This window comes from Protopterus annectens, chromosome 3.part1 (assembly GCF_019279795.1).
Source record: "Protopterus annectens isolate FY-2018-M chromosome 3.part1, PAN1.0, whole genome shotgun sequence".
NCBI lineage: Eukaryota > Metazoa > Chordata > Ceratodontiformes > Protopteridae > Protopterus > Protopterus annectens.
The window spans coordinates 768,180,200-768,194,497 of NC_056732.1; the positions used below are offsets into that span (position 1 = coordinate 768,180,200).

The 14,298-nt window shown below is 38.0% G+C and overlaps 1 protein-coding gene across 1 annotated transcript in view; it reads right to left on the reverse strand.

The window, feature by feature from the left end:
• The window catches only part of LOC122797720 (CUB and sushi domain-containing protein 3), a 5,249,173-nt gene that overhangs the window by 1,072,540 nt on the left and 4,162,335 nt on the right, over window positions 1-14,298 (reverse strand). The window lies entirely within an intron of this gene.

Sequence of the window (14,298 nt, forward strand, 5' to 3'; positions counted from 1 at the left end):
TAACAATTGATTACAGACAAAGAGAAAAAGAATGACAAGGTTTTGAACTATATAGGTTAGGGTACATATTCTTGGTATTACAAGGTAAACATAATAGTAGCTAGTTATTAGCACAGTATGTAGGTTCCAAGCACAGCATTTCAACAGTATAATGGTTCTAAGCACAACATTCCTGGGATAGATAACATTGCAAGGAAGAAAAAAGGTCTAAGACAGAAATGTGAGGAACAGCATTTTGTTATTTGATAAGTCTCGAAGATAGGATACATAATCCTTGTACTCTTTGGTATTACTGGAGAATATAGCCATGGGTAGTATAAAGTGCAAAATTGCATGGATAGTAATATAGCCATTTGAGAGTTAGGAGGTACAAATGTGTACCAGTTATAGGTAGGTACAGTGTGCAGATTTGGTTAGTATGACAGCCTTTTCTTAGGTTAGTGAACTTTAGAGTTGAGGTATTAGCCAGGGGTGATGCAGGAGCATTGCCATTTGTTTAGGAAGTAAGTTTTGAGTAGTTTTTTGAACATGGTTGGGGATTTGCAATCAGTTATTTGGGGAGCAAGGGAGTTCCAGGCTTTTGAGATATAGTGACCGTAAACTGCTTTACCAGCCTCATTGTTGAATTTGGTAACCTTGAGGAGGTTTTGGGTACTAGATCTTAAGGGCCTGGTGGTGGTATAGGGTTGAAGAAAATTTTGTAGAGCTGGGGTGTTTTCAGAGAACTGTATTATTTTGTGGGTTAGTGATAGTTGATTGAGTTGTAGTAGTTGAGGTAGTTTGAGCCAGTTGAGTTTTTTGAGACAGTCGCAGTGTGGTGTGTTCTGATGGGTGAGTCTGTAGCGAATTTTGTAACAGCTATCAAGTTTGTTTAGATCAGATTTGCAGAGATTTATAAGGACAGGGGAGGCATACAGCAAGGTGGATAGAAGGTGAGTCCTGGCTATTGTAACACTGGAGTGGTTAGTGAGAATTTTTTTGTTGTGATAGAGTAGTCTAAGTTTTTTATGTACTTTTTTTATGGTCAAGGAAATATGTAGGTCAAATATGAGGTTGTTGTCTATTTCAATCCCTAATAGTTTTGTGTGGTTGGTGGATGCGATTGTGGTGTTGCTATTTGAGGAGATTGTGAAACTGTCAGAGGGAAGTTTGCATCTGTGGGAGCTAAACAGGAGTAGATTGTTTTTTCCTGGGTTGAGAATTAGGTATTGGTTGTTGATCCAAGTTTCGACCAGGGAAAAGCATTCTTGTGTTTGGGAGTGAAGTAGGTCAATTGTTTTGGTTGCACATATAATGGTAGTATCATCTGCATTTTTCACTATTGAGGCTTTGCGAATATTGGATGGGAGCTGATTGGTGAAGAGGGTAAAGAGTAGTGGTCCCAGGATGGAGCCTTGGGGTACCACTAGGGAGACTGGGAGGGAGGGAGAGAGTTGGTTCCACCACAGCACAGCTTGTTGCCTGCCTACTAGGTAGGTTTTAAACCAGGAGGTGGCAGGGATGTTGAGGTTTAGGGTGGATAGTGAGTGAAGGAGTTTAGAGTGGTTAACCATGTCGAATGCTTTGGATAGATCTAAGAATGTGGCAGATACATACAGTCCATTATTTCTGTGATTACTGATTATGTTAGTGAATGCTGTGAGTGTGGTGGTGGTGCTGTGGAATGGTCCAAAGTCATGCTGTTGTGGTGATAGTAATGTATCTAGGAGGTTTTGCAGAAGTTGCTTGTGTATTGCCCTCTCTAGAATTTTTGATAAAGGGGGTAGTATGGCTATGGGGCGGTAGTTGTTGAGTTCTCTAGAGCTGCCCCCTTTGTATAGTGGGATGATATATGAAATTTTACATAGCTAAGGTACTATACACTCAGAGATGGATCTGTTTATTAGGATGGAGACGGGGTATGCTATTGCTTCTGCGGCTAGTTGTAGGTATTCAGCTGGTAATTTATCAGCAGCTAGAGTGGTAGGTTTGAGTTTTAGGAGTAGTTTTTCAGTAGATTTAGTAGATATTGGGTGGAAGCTAATATTGGGACAGTTGTTTGTAGTTTCAGGCAGATGGGGGTAGTGGTAGGGGTGGGGTGGTTGGCATAGGGTTGGTTGTTTGCTAGAGTTTGGTTGGTGTCTGTGAAGAAGTGGTTAAATTGTGTGGGGATATTGTCTCGGTTATTTCCAGTAATTGTTTTCCCTGGTTGTAGAACAGAGTTAATTGCTGCCCAGAATTTTTGTGGGTTGTTCCTATGTTTGTCCTGTATTTTTTGGTAGTACGAAGTTTTATCTGTTTTGATAAGTTTTTTGGCTTTGTTACGTAGTTCCAGGTATGTTTGTTTATCGGTTAGGGATTTGGTGTTACGGTAGCTACTCCAGGCTTTATTTCTCTTTTTAAGGAAGGTCTTTGTATCTTGGGTTAGCCAAGGTGCATAATTAGTTTTGATTCTTGTTGTTCTGGGGGGAGCATGATGGTTTAAGTTGCTTAAGAAGGGTGTATTAAAGTATGAAACTGCTTCATCTAGAGGTAGGCTTTTTAGGGGGGCCCAGTTACACCGTTTTAGGTCATTTACAAAGTTGGAGTGGTTAAAGTCTTTGTTTTTTCCTAATTAGCTTTGTGGATATTTGGGTAAGTTGTGGGACTTTAGATCTGAGGAGAAAAGTGGCTTGGTGGTCACTCATGGTGTCTGTCAGGCAACCAGCTTGGGATTTCATTGAAGGGTGGGATACAACTATCCAGTCTAGTATGGATTGATGACTGATTCTGTTATTAGTTCTTGTGGGGGGAAGTTATAAGTTTGGCTAGACCATGTAAATTGATATGGGAGAGTGGGTTTTGACTGGAGCAGTTATGCCAGTCAATATTAAGGTCCCCTAATACTATATTTTCTTGGGGGAGTGAGTTACATATCCATTCTAGCAGGTTCTCTGTAATGTTAATATTATTGCCTGGTGGGATGTAGCAGCCTATGATGTTGATTTATCTGTATGCATTAAGTTTTAGTTTCGTTAGGGTGAGTTCTGCTTTTCCTAGGTTTGGGGTTGTTATGTCTAGTTGCTCAAGGATGAGGTGAGATTTTTACATTATTGCAACACCCCCGCCTTTTCTTCCTATTCTGTCATTGCGAATTATATTATAACCTGGTGCAGTAATTATTAGCTATGGTTCACTGGTTTGAGCGAAGTCTCAGTTAGTATGACAATATCAGGTTGATAGAAGGAGAGTAGTGCATGCAGGTCCTGGACTTTGTTTAGAATACTTCTGACATTTAGATTTATGATAAGGAGGGGTTTTTTGTCCCGGTGGAGTAGGGTGTTATTTAGGTAATTGATTTGGGTTCCTATATGTAGTGAGCCAGGGTTTGGGTGTATATCACCGCAGCGATTGAGTTGGGCTCTCAGGTAAAAATAGAGTTTGAGTATTTTTTGCAGGATCTTATGGTACCTTAAAGCAGTTTGGGACTGATAGTGTGCTGGGAGTATTTTATGTGTAATGTGGTGGACATAGGGAGTTTTGTAGAGGTATGGGGCTAGATGAGTAAGGGGTAGTGTGTTGCTATAGTTAGTGTTAGTAGTTTTCCTTGGTATGTGGGTATAATTAAGTTGTATTTGGTAGTTGGTAATACAGATTAGCAGTGAGAAGATAGCTAAGCACAAGAGAAATGGTAAGAGGTGTACAGGTTTGGGTTAAGGTTTAGATATGCTGGCTTGGTGATTGGGATGATTTGTTAGGGCAGGGATAGGTGTGGCTCATGTTCCTTGGTGGCAGTAGAGTAATTAGTAGGTGTGATGTGATAGGCTGGAGTGGTGTGATTGAGATGGGAGTGACTATGTATGGGTGTGGTGTCTAGGTTTAACTGTAATTGCAATGGGGGTGGGTGGGGATGGGGGTAGGGTAGAGGAGTAGAGTGAGCCCGCAAGGCGAACGGAGCGGGATAGAGCAAGTAAAGGATGAGATCACAGAGACAGTCAGAAAGCTACAGATTGTTGATGAGCTCTAGGTAATTCCAGGTGAGTGGGGAGTACTATTACAATATTTAGGTTACAGGAGATAGTGGTGAGGGGAAACAGGAATATAGCTAGAGGGAGTAGTAATAGAAAAGAGGAAAAAAGAAGAAAAAATAATAGGTAGTGAGGGGATATAATACTAGAGAAGGGAATAAGAGATATAACACAAGCCAAGTTTAGGGTGCCACCTAGTGGACAGCAGCTTGATTACAGCAAGCTGGCAAAGTAGAAAAAAGCAAGAAAAAGTAACTCAGTTAATAGATACAAAGGAGAGAAGGGTTAATAGTTAGGGGGAGAGCTGGTACTGGCTGCTGGGAACCTGGCTCAGGAGTGAGACTTCAACCATACACTACCTATTTTTATGTAATAAAGAACAATTTAGTACAGAGTTTGGTCAGGGGGTCAAACGTACTTTCTTGAATCCTTTGGAGGGAGGGACTTTGTGCATAGGACGAATATATCTTAGGGATGCAGATGAGATGGTAGTACTTATTTGATAGGGGTCTTTATTGACCAGGCAGGTAGGTTCTCAAATTCTTAATGCAGGAAGGAGGTTGAGAGCTATGAAGGTTAGAGAAAGAAAATAACAGTTAAGTGAATGGCCAGCAGTGATTTCAGAATAGAACTTGTACATTTAAGGAAGGAACACAGACAAATACATTGGTAAAAAGCACCTTTAACACATACACTTACTGAAATGGTAACACTGTACTCAGGATTACAACAGTAGCTAAGCCTAAACAAACAAGATGTGGGCTTGTGTTTTGATGTTAGGTGCATCTATAAACTATTACAGAGAGACACAACTGATTTGTTTAGCAGAGGCAGATGGTGTACATATACAAAATCATCAAAAAGCCATTTATGTACACAGTCCTACTATGCAACTCAGAAAAACTGTTAGTAGGATTTAGGTGTGTCTAAGAAAATGACAATAATAAACAGTAAAGCAGCAAAATACAGGTGAATCCTATTCAAATATAGCCCTTCTGCTATCACAATAAACAGCCAGCGTGCACAATTAATTGTGTTATAATAGGGAAGGCGGCTTACAATTGTACCCTAAGCACCATGTTTAGTCTAACCCTACCAAGTCTCTGCGCAATTCACTTTCAGTAGAGAGAAGGCTAGATTCCAGTAGCCTGGGTATAGACAAAATAAAATTATAAAGACAATACCAACAATGATTTGAGCAGATTCTGTCCAAAGTATCAATTAACGATAGCGCTAAGCTGGGAACTAGCTTTGCTCTCAGGGTGCCGCTCTAGGAGAAAAGTGTAAGTGCATTCAAATAGTAAGGGCTCTTTAAAAAGAGGCGGGAGAACAGTTGAGCTTCAGCAGGGAGAAGGGAAATTAAAGGTACATGAGTGCTGTTGGTAGTACTGTGCTCTCACGTACAAGCAGTCCAGCTGATCAATAACCCTCCATCAGCTTAGCCCAGCATATAGTACTTATGAGATAAAAGATTAAAATGGTAACTAAATACATGAGCGCTGCTGGTAGAACTGCGCTCTCACATACAAGCAGTCCAGCTGATCTATTAGCCCACCGTCAGCTCAGCATATAATTGTTATGAGGGAGAAAAAATGGTAACAGCCTCAATAACAAATGAGCACTGCGAGTAGTACTGGGCTCTCACATAAACGCTGTCTTTGCTGATAAGAATGAAACAACATTGAATAGCTGCTCCAGTATTAAACCTGAACTAAAGATACATACATGGGTCCAAAGTGGGTACTGAGAACAAAGTAAAAGTGAGTCAGCTTCACTATTCTCGTTCCTGCACTTACATGTACAAATTATCAGTTGGTAGTTCCCCTAAAGCAAATGCAGAACAAATAAAGCTAAAATATGTGGCAGTTAATAATGCATTCACCGCAAGTAGAAAGCAAAGCAATTTAAAAGTGAGGATACTTCACTTAACGTCTTTCTACGCTCTCATGAGCAAGTTAATTAATTGTAATTGCCTGGAACCAACATGAGACCCTAATGCTAAAACAACGCTGCTAGGACTACTGCATACACAGTAAGGATGGATAGTGTAGATAAAATTCATGTGGAGGCACTACTTTCAGTTAGCCAATTTTTATGTTGGAACTATTTCAGGATGATATTAGAGACCTTTACATTCTTATACAAAGTGTTCAAAGCATAGGCTAACCTTTCGCAATAATTAGTTTAACAAACAAGCGAAGATAAGCAGTATAACAGCAGTTGAAACAAAACAGACTTACATTGCAATGACTTGCTGGGACAAGGGACACACAGTAGCCAGGGGAAGATGCGGGATACAAAAGATGGTGACATGCAAGGCTACCCAACTATAAGATTTAGGGAAGGAAGTGAGGTGAGAAGGGGAGGGGATAGGCCAGGTAGGGGCAAGGAGTTTAGGGAGGGGCAATTGACCTAGAAAGCTGAGCTAGTATAGGTGAATATTCAGTAGCATGGGTACAGGCACAATAGTAGAAGGAAGGAGAGCAGGGATACAGTCAGCAAATCATTCAGATAAAAACAGTAAGGGAGGAAGAGAAAAGTGTAAGGCAAGATAAAAAAGAGGGAAGAGGTAGCAGTTTGTAGAGCAAGTAAAGGATGAGCTCACAGAGGCAGTTAGAAAGCTACAGATTGTTGAGGAGCTCTAGGTAATTCCAGGTGAGTGTGGAGTACTATTATAATAGTTAAGTTACAGGAGATAGTGATATATATATATATATATATATATATATATATATATATATATATACATATATATATATATATATATATATATATATATATATACATATATACATATATATACATATATACATATATACATATATATACATATATACATATATATATATATATATATATACATATATATATATATATATATATATATATATATATATATATATATATATATATATATACATATATATATATATATATATATATATATATATATATATATATATATATATATATATATATATATATATATATACATACATATATATCTATACATATATATATATATATATATATATATATATATATATACATATATATATATATATACATACATATATATATCTATACATATATATATATATATATATATATATATATATATATATCAACACTATCAGAGTTCTCTGTAAGTCAGTCTGTACTTGCTTGGCAATCAGTGCGAATATTTCATCTCAAAACAAGATCTTAACTAGGGCTACACAAGGATGTTCCTTACCAATTATCCTTTTTATACTATTTCTTGAACTACTCTTTTATCTCATTAACCACAGCTTCACCATGTGGGTGTTAATTTTGCTGCAATGAAAATGTATATAACTTCTGATATTCTGATATTTCTAAATAACCCTAAACAAGTCATTCCTAGGATTTTGAAAATTGTAAATGAATATGGCTGCTAGCAATATGTTAACCACTGGCAAATCAGTACTATTTTCATGTACATATTCAGACATTTAAAATTATGAGGATATTGTCTTTAAAATCAATATATCAGACAGAGAATTCTGACACAAGACAAATATGAAACAGGCTCTCCATTATTCATCCAACTCTGTTTAGGCCAGTTGATAATATTAAAGATGATTTACTTTGTGAAAAAACTCCCATTTAATAGATCAGTCAAATCTTTGATAATTAAAATGAATGATTTTATTTTATTTTGTTTTTTTGACATTTGTTAACCGTGCTAGTCCAACTGGGCCAGAGGCCATTTTCAGTGGAGACCCGAGGAAAAAAGCTCCGATACAGACCATTTAAGGTACATAACATTTACGAAATTTACAATACATAAGTTATAGTTAAAGAAAAATCTAAAACATAATGTTGATACTACAGTGAAGTATAACAATCATGATTTTTTTTTACAATGAAAAAGTAAGCAGCAATTGACCTTGCATAGCGAGAGCTATTGACATAGTGGGTTAAGTAATAGAGAGAGGTATTTAGACATGAGGAAGTAATATACATCTGGTGAAGTAGTAGGGTAAGGGTGAAATAGTTGGACTATGAGTAAAGGGAGGAAAACTAAGAGGTTGTTTAGTAAATAGTCAGTGAGGCTGGAGTAAAACAATAAGGCTATCTATCTTTTTTCTTTATTTTTGCAGCAAAACAATTCCATGTGTTTCACCAGAATGTTTTAAGACAGTCAATAAACTTTTAGTCAGTTGTGTTTCGAATAAAGAATGCATAAGAACTGGCATGAATAGACTCTCTAATCTTAAAATCAAGTATAGTTTAAAGTATCAGAACTTCAGTTATTTTAATTTTCATCTAGATTTTTTTTATAAAATCTTAACTACTTCAGTATAGCAGGTACTCCATGCATATAATACCCTATTTTGGATAGATGTAGTAAGATCTTAATTGAAGGTTTAAGTTTCTCAATAAAAAATATTTCATTTTTTAACAAAACATCAAACCATTTTATTTTTTGTCTTCTTATTTGAAGCTAGTATTAAAAAAAGGTTGCATTTAATTGATTCCTTCTTGACAACAATGTTTATACCCAAGATATCATGATAAATAATAAACCACTTTGTGCTGAAAAAAATCATAAGTTAGATCATGTGTACCTTTCCAGTTTCAGTAGAAAATAAAAGAATCTTTAAAAGTGCTATATCTCAAAGTGGAACTTAAACACCTCAGCTTATTCTTTCCTAAGCTTGATCAGGATTTTGACACTAAAGCTAACTGTACTTCTCTAACAAAACAAATTAGAACACATTTTGTCATAAATTAACTGCTCCAAAATGCATTCCCTCATATCTTTAAAACTTTGTGTTAGATTCTATGTATGTCTTGGAAATTCATATGCCAAACTGCTTGTGCTCTTTATAAAAGAAATACATAATTTTCTTTTAAGAACATTAATAAATTATCACCTTACCAAACATGCTGTCATCAATAATTTCTGTTATTGCATAGTGGTTATTTTTACCTCTTCACAAATTAGCAGCAATGAGTACGTTGCTTTCTACATATAGCACAATATATAATGACAACTGGGTCACAGAGTTATACATATTTTGCTCTTGTAATTCTATTTAAAAACATTTAGCATGCTATCATAAAATGTCTTAATAAAAATTAAATTGTCTTCAGCATCCAATTATCTCTCTTACTATGGCTGATATTATCACGGATAAAATTTTCTTTGATAAAAAATTGGTAGATTCAAGTCCTCAATTACCTCATGGAAACTCTATATTATGTCAAGATTAATGGACACAGTAGCAAGCAACCCCCTGATGGACATTTTTTTTTCATTGACAGTACGGTAACTTCTTGAGCATATCACACAGACTAGCTTTTGGTTATAGTGCTACTTTTCAACAGGCCCCTGAATGACAGTTGGCATACTTGACTTACAATGCAGCATTGTGACAAGCCTCTGTCTACAATACCACAGTCAGCTCCACAGAGGTCCACTCAAACTGGTACTAATAGTTAGCACCCCACTGTGCCACAGTGTAACCAGTCACATAGGTCCAGTCATTGAAATACTAATAAAAATTCAGATGAGAATCACTATGGCAGCATGGCAGCTACATCCATGGCTGTCCATTCAGATTTCAAAAGGAGTTGCTCTCAGTGCAAATCTACCCTGATTCTGAAAATCTTTCTTTCAGTGTAGGCGACCTACCTCATGTAAAGCCTGTCTATAAACAGGCTTGCACAGGGGCCAGATTTCAAAAGACTTGCTCTCAGCCTGATCTCAGTGTAAGTGGTAACTTACACTGAGAGAATGTCTTTTGAATTGTGGCCCATTATCTATACTCGGCCAAGCCAGGCCAGCACAGTAGCAGTATTCTAACAGGCTATGGCAACCACAGTTAGGATTTATGGTAACACGCTGCCCAGCAGCACATGTTCTTTGATTTGAATAAAGTCACATGAATTCCATTAAATCCATCTTTATATAATTGTTAACTCTGGAAGCAGTGCTCTGTTTCTGTTGTAATAGTCTACCTGTGACAGCACAATATCCTGTTTGCTTTAATATGCATGCAAACCAAGGTAAATGTAGACAGTAACAGGTTATCCTTATAATAAATGATACATTCCTCTTATAAAACAGTAGTGCAGTAATAAACGTTTCAGTGGGCTTCCTACATGCATTATAAGTAATAACACCATAAACCATCTGTCAGATCACAGTGTCCTAGATACAGTAAGAATGCAAGACAATGTCCACCTTACCCAAAGCACAAATTAAAGCAATTCAGAGAATTCACAGCAAGCTTACATCAAAGGATACTCCATCAGACTATGAAATGTGAAGTTGTTTCCAGAAGAAGAATGACAGATCAGAGATGCTCCCTCACAAACAAAAAAAAAAAAGTTTCATGCCTTGAGCTTTTCAGCTCAGTACCACAGACTTCTCTAAAGTGAGCATTTGTGTAAGTGATAGTGATCCATATATACTGATATACTATCTGGTTCTATTGTGTATGTTGGAAATAATTTAATGTCAAATTAAAAACACCGACAAAAAAGTTCGAACACACACAATACAAAAAAAAAAAAATATATATATATATAGAAGGAAATAATACTGATAAGGGAAAACTATTTCATCACCTGATATTCCCATTAGAACCCCTCATAACACTAGTCTTAAATTTGCCAAATTGTGTCAGTGTTATTGCAAGGTATTTATGAAGGTAAGATGTAGGGTAAAGGTAGAGGGAGAGGGGCAGCATCAAGATTAGGGTTAGCACCCATTACTAAAGAGGGTAAGGCCTGTACCATCTTACTAATGGGTGCTATCCCTATATCCTGTCCTTCAGGGGTACTAAGGACATGAGTTTTTTGACTTTCAGGACAGAACAAGCAAAAGTACATACAGCCAGATAAACAATGCTATAATGATGCTCCAGATGAAAGAAGAAAGACTTGACATAAGGAAAAATCATTAAGTAATGAATAGGACAAGTTATTAATAAGTTAGTTTCAGTGTTGTTCTTAAAATTATAGGAGGTACTAAGTACTTGAAGGAAGAGTCTGGCCTATTGACATAGTCAATAACGTCTGGCGAAGGGTCTGCACTGGTGGGTTCTGAAAAGAATAGGTCATTTGAAGTCTTGATTGCCCATTATGGTCTACTGCTAGCTTGTACAGTATACCCTGATTTTTTTAATCAATACTATCGATAGTGGATATGCAATCAAATTTTTGATTACTGGCAAGTTATCACCTGTGTCTTCTAGCTCAGCCTATTATCTTGGTTAACTGCAAGAGTGCAATACCTCAGTCAAGAATACGATGAAGGTATTCCAAGTGTAGTAAAGCATGTAATACAGAACAAAATTCCTGCAATTATGAACACTTTCTCCTCTTTTGAGTGATCCCTTTTCATGGTAAGAACATCCTTAATTGCGAAGACTTTTGAATGGGTCTAGTTTTATCTACTCAGCGCCTTATGTTTGATTAAGCTATTTTAGTAGAAAATGGCACAGCTGACCACAGACAGAAAGAAGTCTCAATTGACACAGAATGACGTTACTTTTTATCTAAGACTGTAAACAAGAGAGTACATTACAGGACATTAAATAATAAATAAAGTAATACTAATAGGTTAAAAGAGGTGATGTGTGAGGATACTTTGCACATTCTTTTTTGAGTTGATATTACTGAATCACTACTTCTTCAATAGAAGGTCAGAGGATCATCTATGAGGGATTACCACCCAAATATAATGTTTTTGCTAAGTGAAGAAAGAGGATAAGAGTGAACTTTCCCTAATTCAGACGAATAAAGATGGTCCCTGTTATCTTCTGCAGTGCCCTCATCCCAAGATGTCCCGACCTGAAACCATACAATGTGAAGTTGTTCTATCTTGCCTTCATTTTCACTGATGGGGTTTGGAGCCCCCACTCGGCCAAAATGCAAAAGCTCAAGGTCTTCAACTAGCTCATGGTCTACTCCCTATCCCATGATGCACTGGTGCTTCCCTCAGATCTCGTTTGCAGCTGCAACAGATTGAGAGTTCTTCGACAGCTCTGGCCAGTATGTCTAATATTTGATAAAAATTAATAAAATTGATAGTTTAACTTAGTAGTTAGTTTCTTGTAGTTTAGCTTAGTAGTTAGATAGTTTTTCTTCCTTCAATAACTTACTTAGCTTAAAATACTTAGTGTGTGTGTTTTTTGATAATTGTAAGTGGCCGTTTTTTTTTTTTTCCTAGGCCATTTATCTCTACAACTCGTTTAAATTAGAGGATTGTTTAAATAGTGAATTCTCCCTACCCTGGAGATGTGTTCAACTTAAACCTGGGTTTTTAGGGCAGTAATTAGTTGTTTATACTGTGTGTGTTGCTGTTATAATATTGTAGTAGTTAGAGCCCTGTAGCCCTGTGTTTTTGATTAGGGCTATCTTATATATATATATATATATATATATATATATATATATATATATATATATATTACTGTGTGTTACCTTTATGGTTAGGCATATAGCATGTTCTTGCCTTTGTTTAACAGTTGCAGTTAGTATTTGAAGATTCAAAAAGTGTCCTAAATATTGACAAAATATGTCTAGAACATATGGTTACATAGAGTGCGTTTATTGTTTCGGTGAGGTTCACCTACAGGAGAATTGTGCCATCTGTCACTCCTTTAGTTCTCCTGTTCTTCATGAATGTAGGAGCAAACTAATAGCTAGGGGATTATTAAAGTCCTCCTTCCAGGAATCCTTAGATAAGGACAAACCGGACAAGCCCTTGAAATCCTTCAGACTTTGTCTTCCAAATCATCTTCTGGGTTGGAGCTGAAAAAGGGTTCATCAACCTCTAAACCGAGTCAGACTGACACCTTGGCTCCATTGCCTTCAGAGCCAGAGGTTGTTGTTCATAAGAGCCAGTCCCCGATATCAGAGCCTGTATCTAATACTTTAAAATTTCCAATCCTGCAATCAGTGGCTTCTTCTATAGCCTCTTCTCGGTCCTCAAGACTATCTGATAAGGATGTGATGGTGGTGCTGAGGCTTCTGCAGACACCGACACTAGCCAAAATTTTGTCAGGGCTGACCCCCGTGGCTTTGTAACTGACTAGGACCCAGCCCATGATTACTGTTCCTCCTCTGATTCAACCTGAGGTTTTAGAGATGGAGTGTTTGTAGCTGATGATTTTGGAACCATTGGAGCTGACACCCCTGCTGGGCCTGTCAGTTCTGGCTACTCTGACTTCTTTGGCCCTGACCTTAGAGTCTAGGTGCCGACACTCGCCGGTCGAGTCCGGAGAAGATAGTCGTACTGATCTTTTGGTTCCGACGTTGCCTCTTGGGGCCTCGGCTCGGGTGAGTTAGGCTCCTACCACGAGCTCGGAGTCCACCGCTTTGGTGTCATGGAGACAACCTGTTTCTATGGATCCAGAGTTTTTTTCGGATTGGAGGTGGGGGGGGCTTCAATAACAAGAGGAGAGAGTTGTCCTCTCAGGCATCCACATCATTGGTACTAGCATCCTCCTCCCCTAAAGTGCCTGTGTCTGCCTCTGCTTCACTGATCTCTCAAAAGCGTAGAAACCCAGAGCCTCAGGTCACCCCATTGGGTGAGCTCTGCTCTTCCGGGACCTCCCCAGAAGCTCCTACTGAGGAGGATCCCAGGAATAGACTTTGCAAGAGGAAGCATCTGGACTCCCCACAGGAATCCATCACATTGTATACCGACTTAGATGAGTCAGAAGGGTCCCCACGGTCCCGCTCTGAAGAGATATCCTTTGGTGATATCTTGGAAATACTGAAACAGAGGGGTGGCTGGAAGCCCTTAAACCCTACTGATGATGAGTCAGTACTCCTGAAGGCTTTTGAGTCTCAGCCCTCCACATCTTGGGTGACTCTGCCTTTTGATGAACTGATAGATCTCATTTCTCAAAAGACATGGGAGTCCCCGGAAACCATGGAACAGGTCCCCTGGAGGCCTAACAAATTCATAGCGTCACCCCATGACAAGACCTTCCTTACCAAAGCAGAATTCATTGATGCTATGGTGGTGGTGGCAGCCACCAAGAAGGAGTTGTCAGAGATCTCTACATGTGTTCATCCTCCTAATAGGGATTATAGGATCATGGACAAATACGGAAAGCTCATGTTTAGTTCAGTGGCCTTTGCTCTTCAATCCCTGAACTATCTTATACATTTTACTAGACTGCACAGAGATCTCCTTAAGGAGTTGAGAGATACTCTTCAGGATGAAGTAGCTGTGGGGGTCTCAGATAAGGTAACCTCCCAGGTTGCTACCCTAAATTCCCTTATAATCTTTTCCATACATCTGATTTCGTAAGCAGCTGATGGA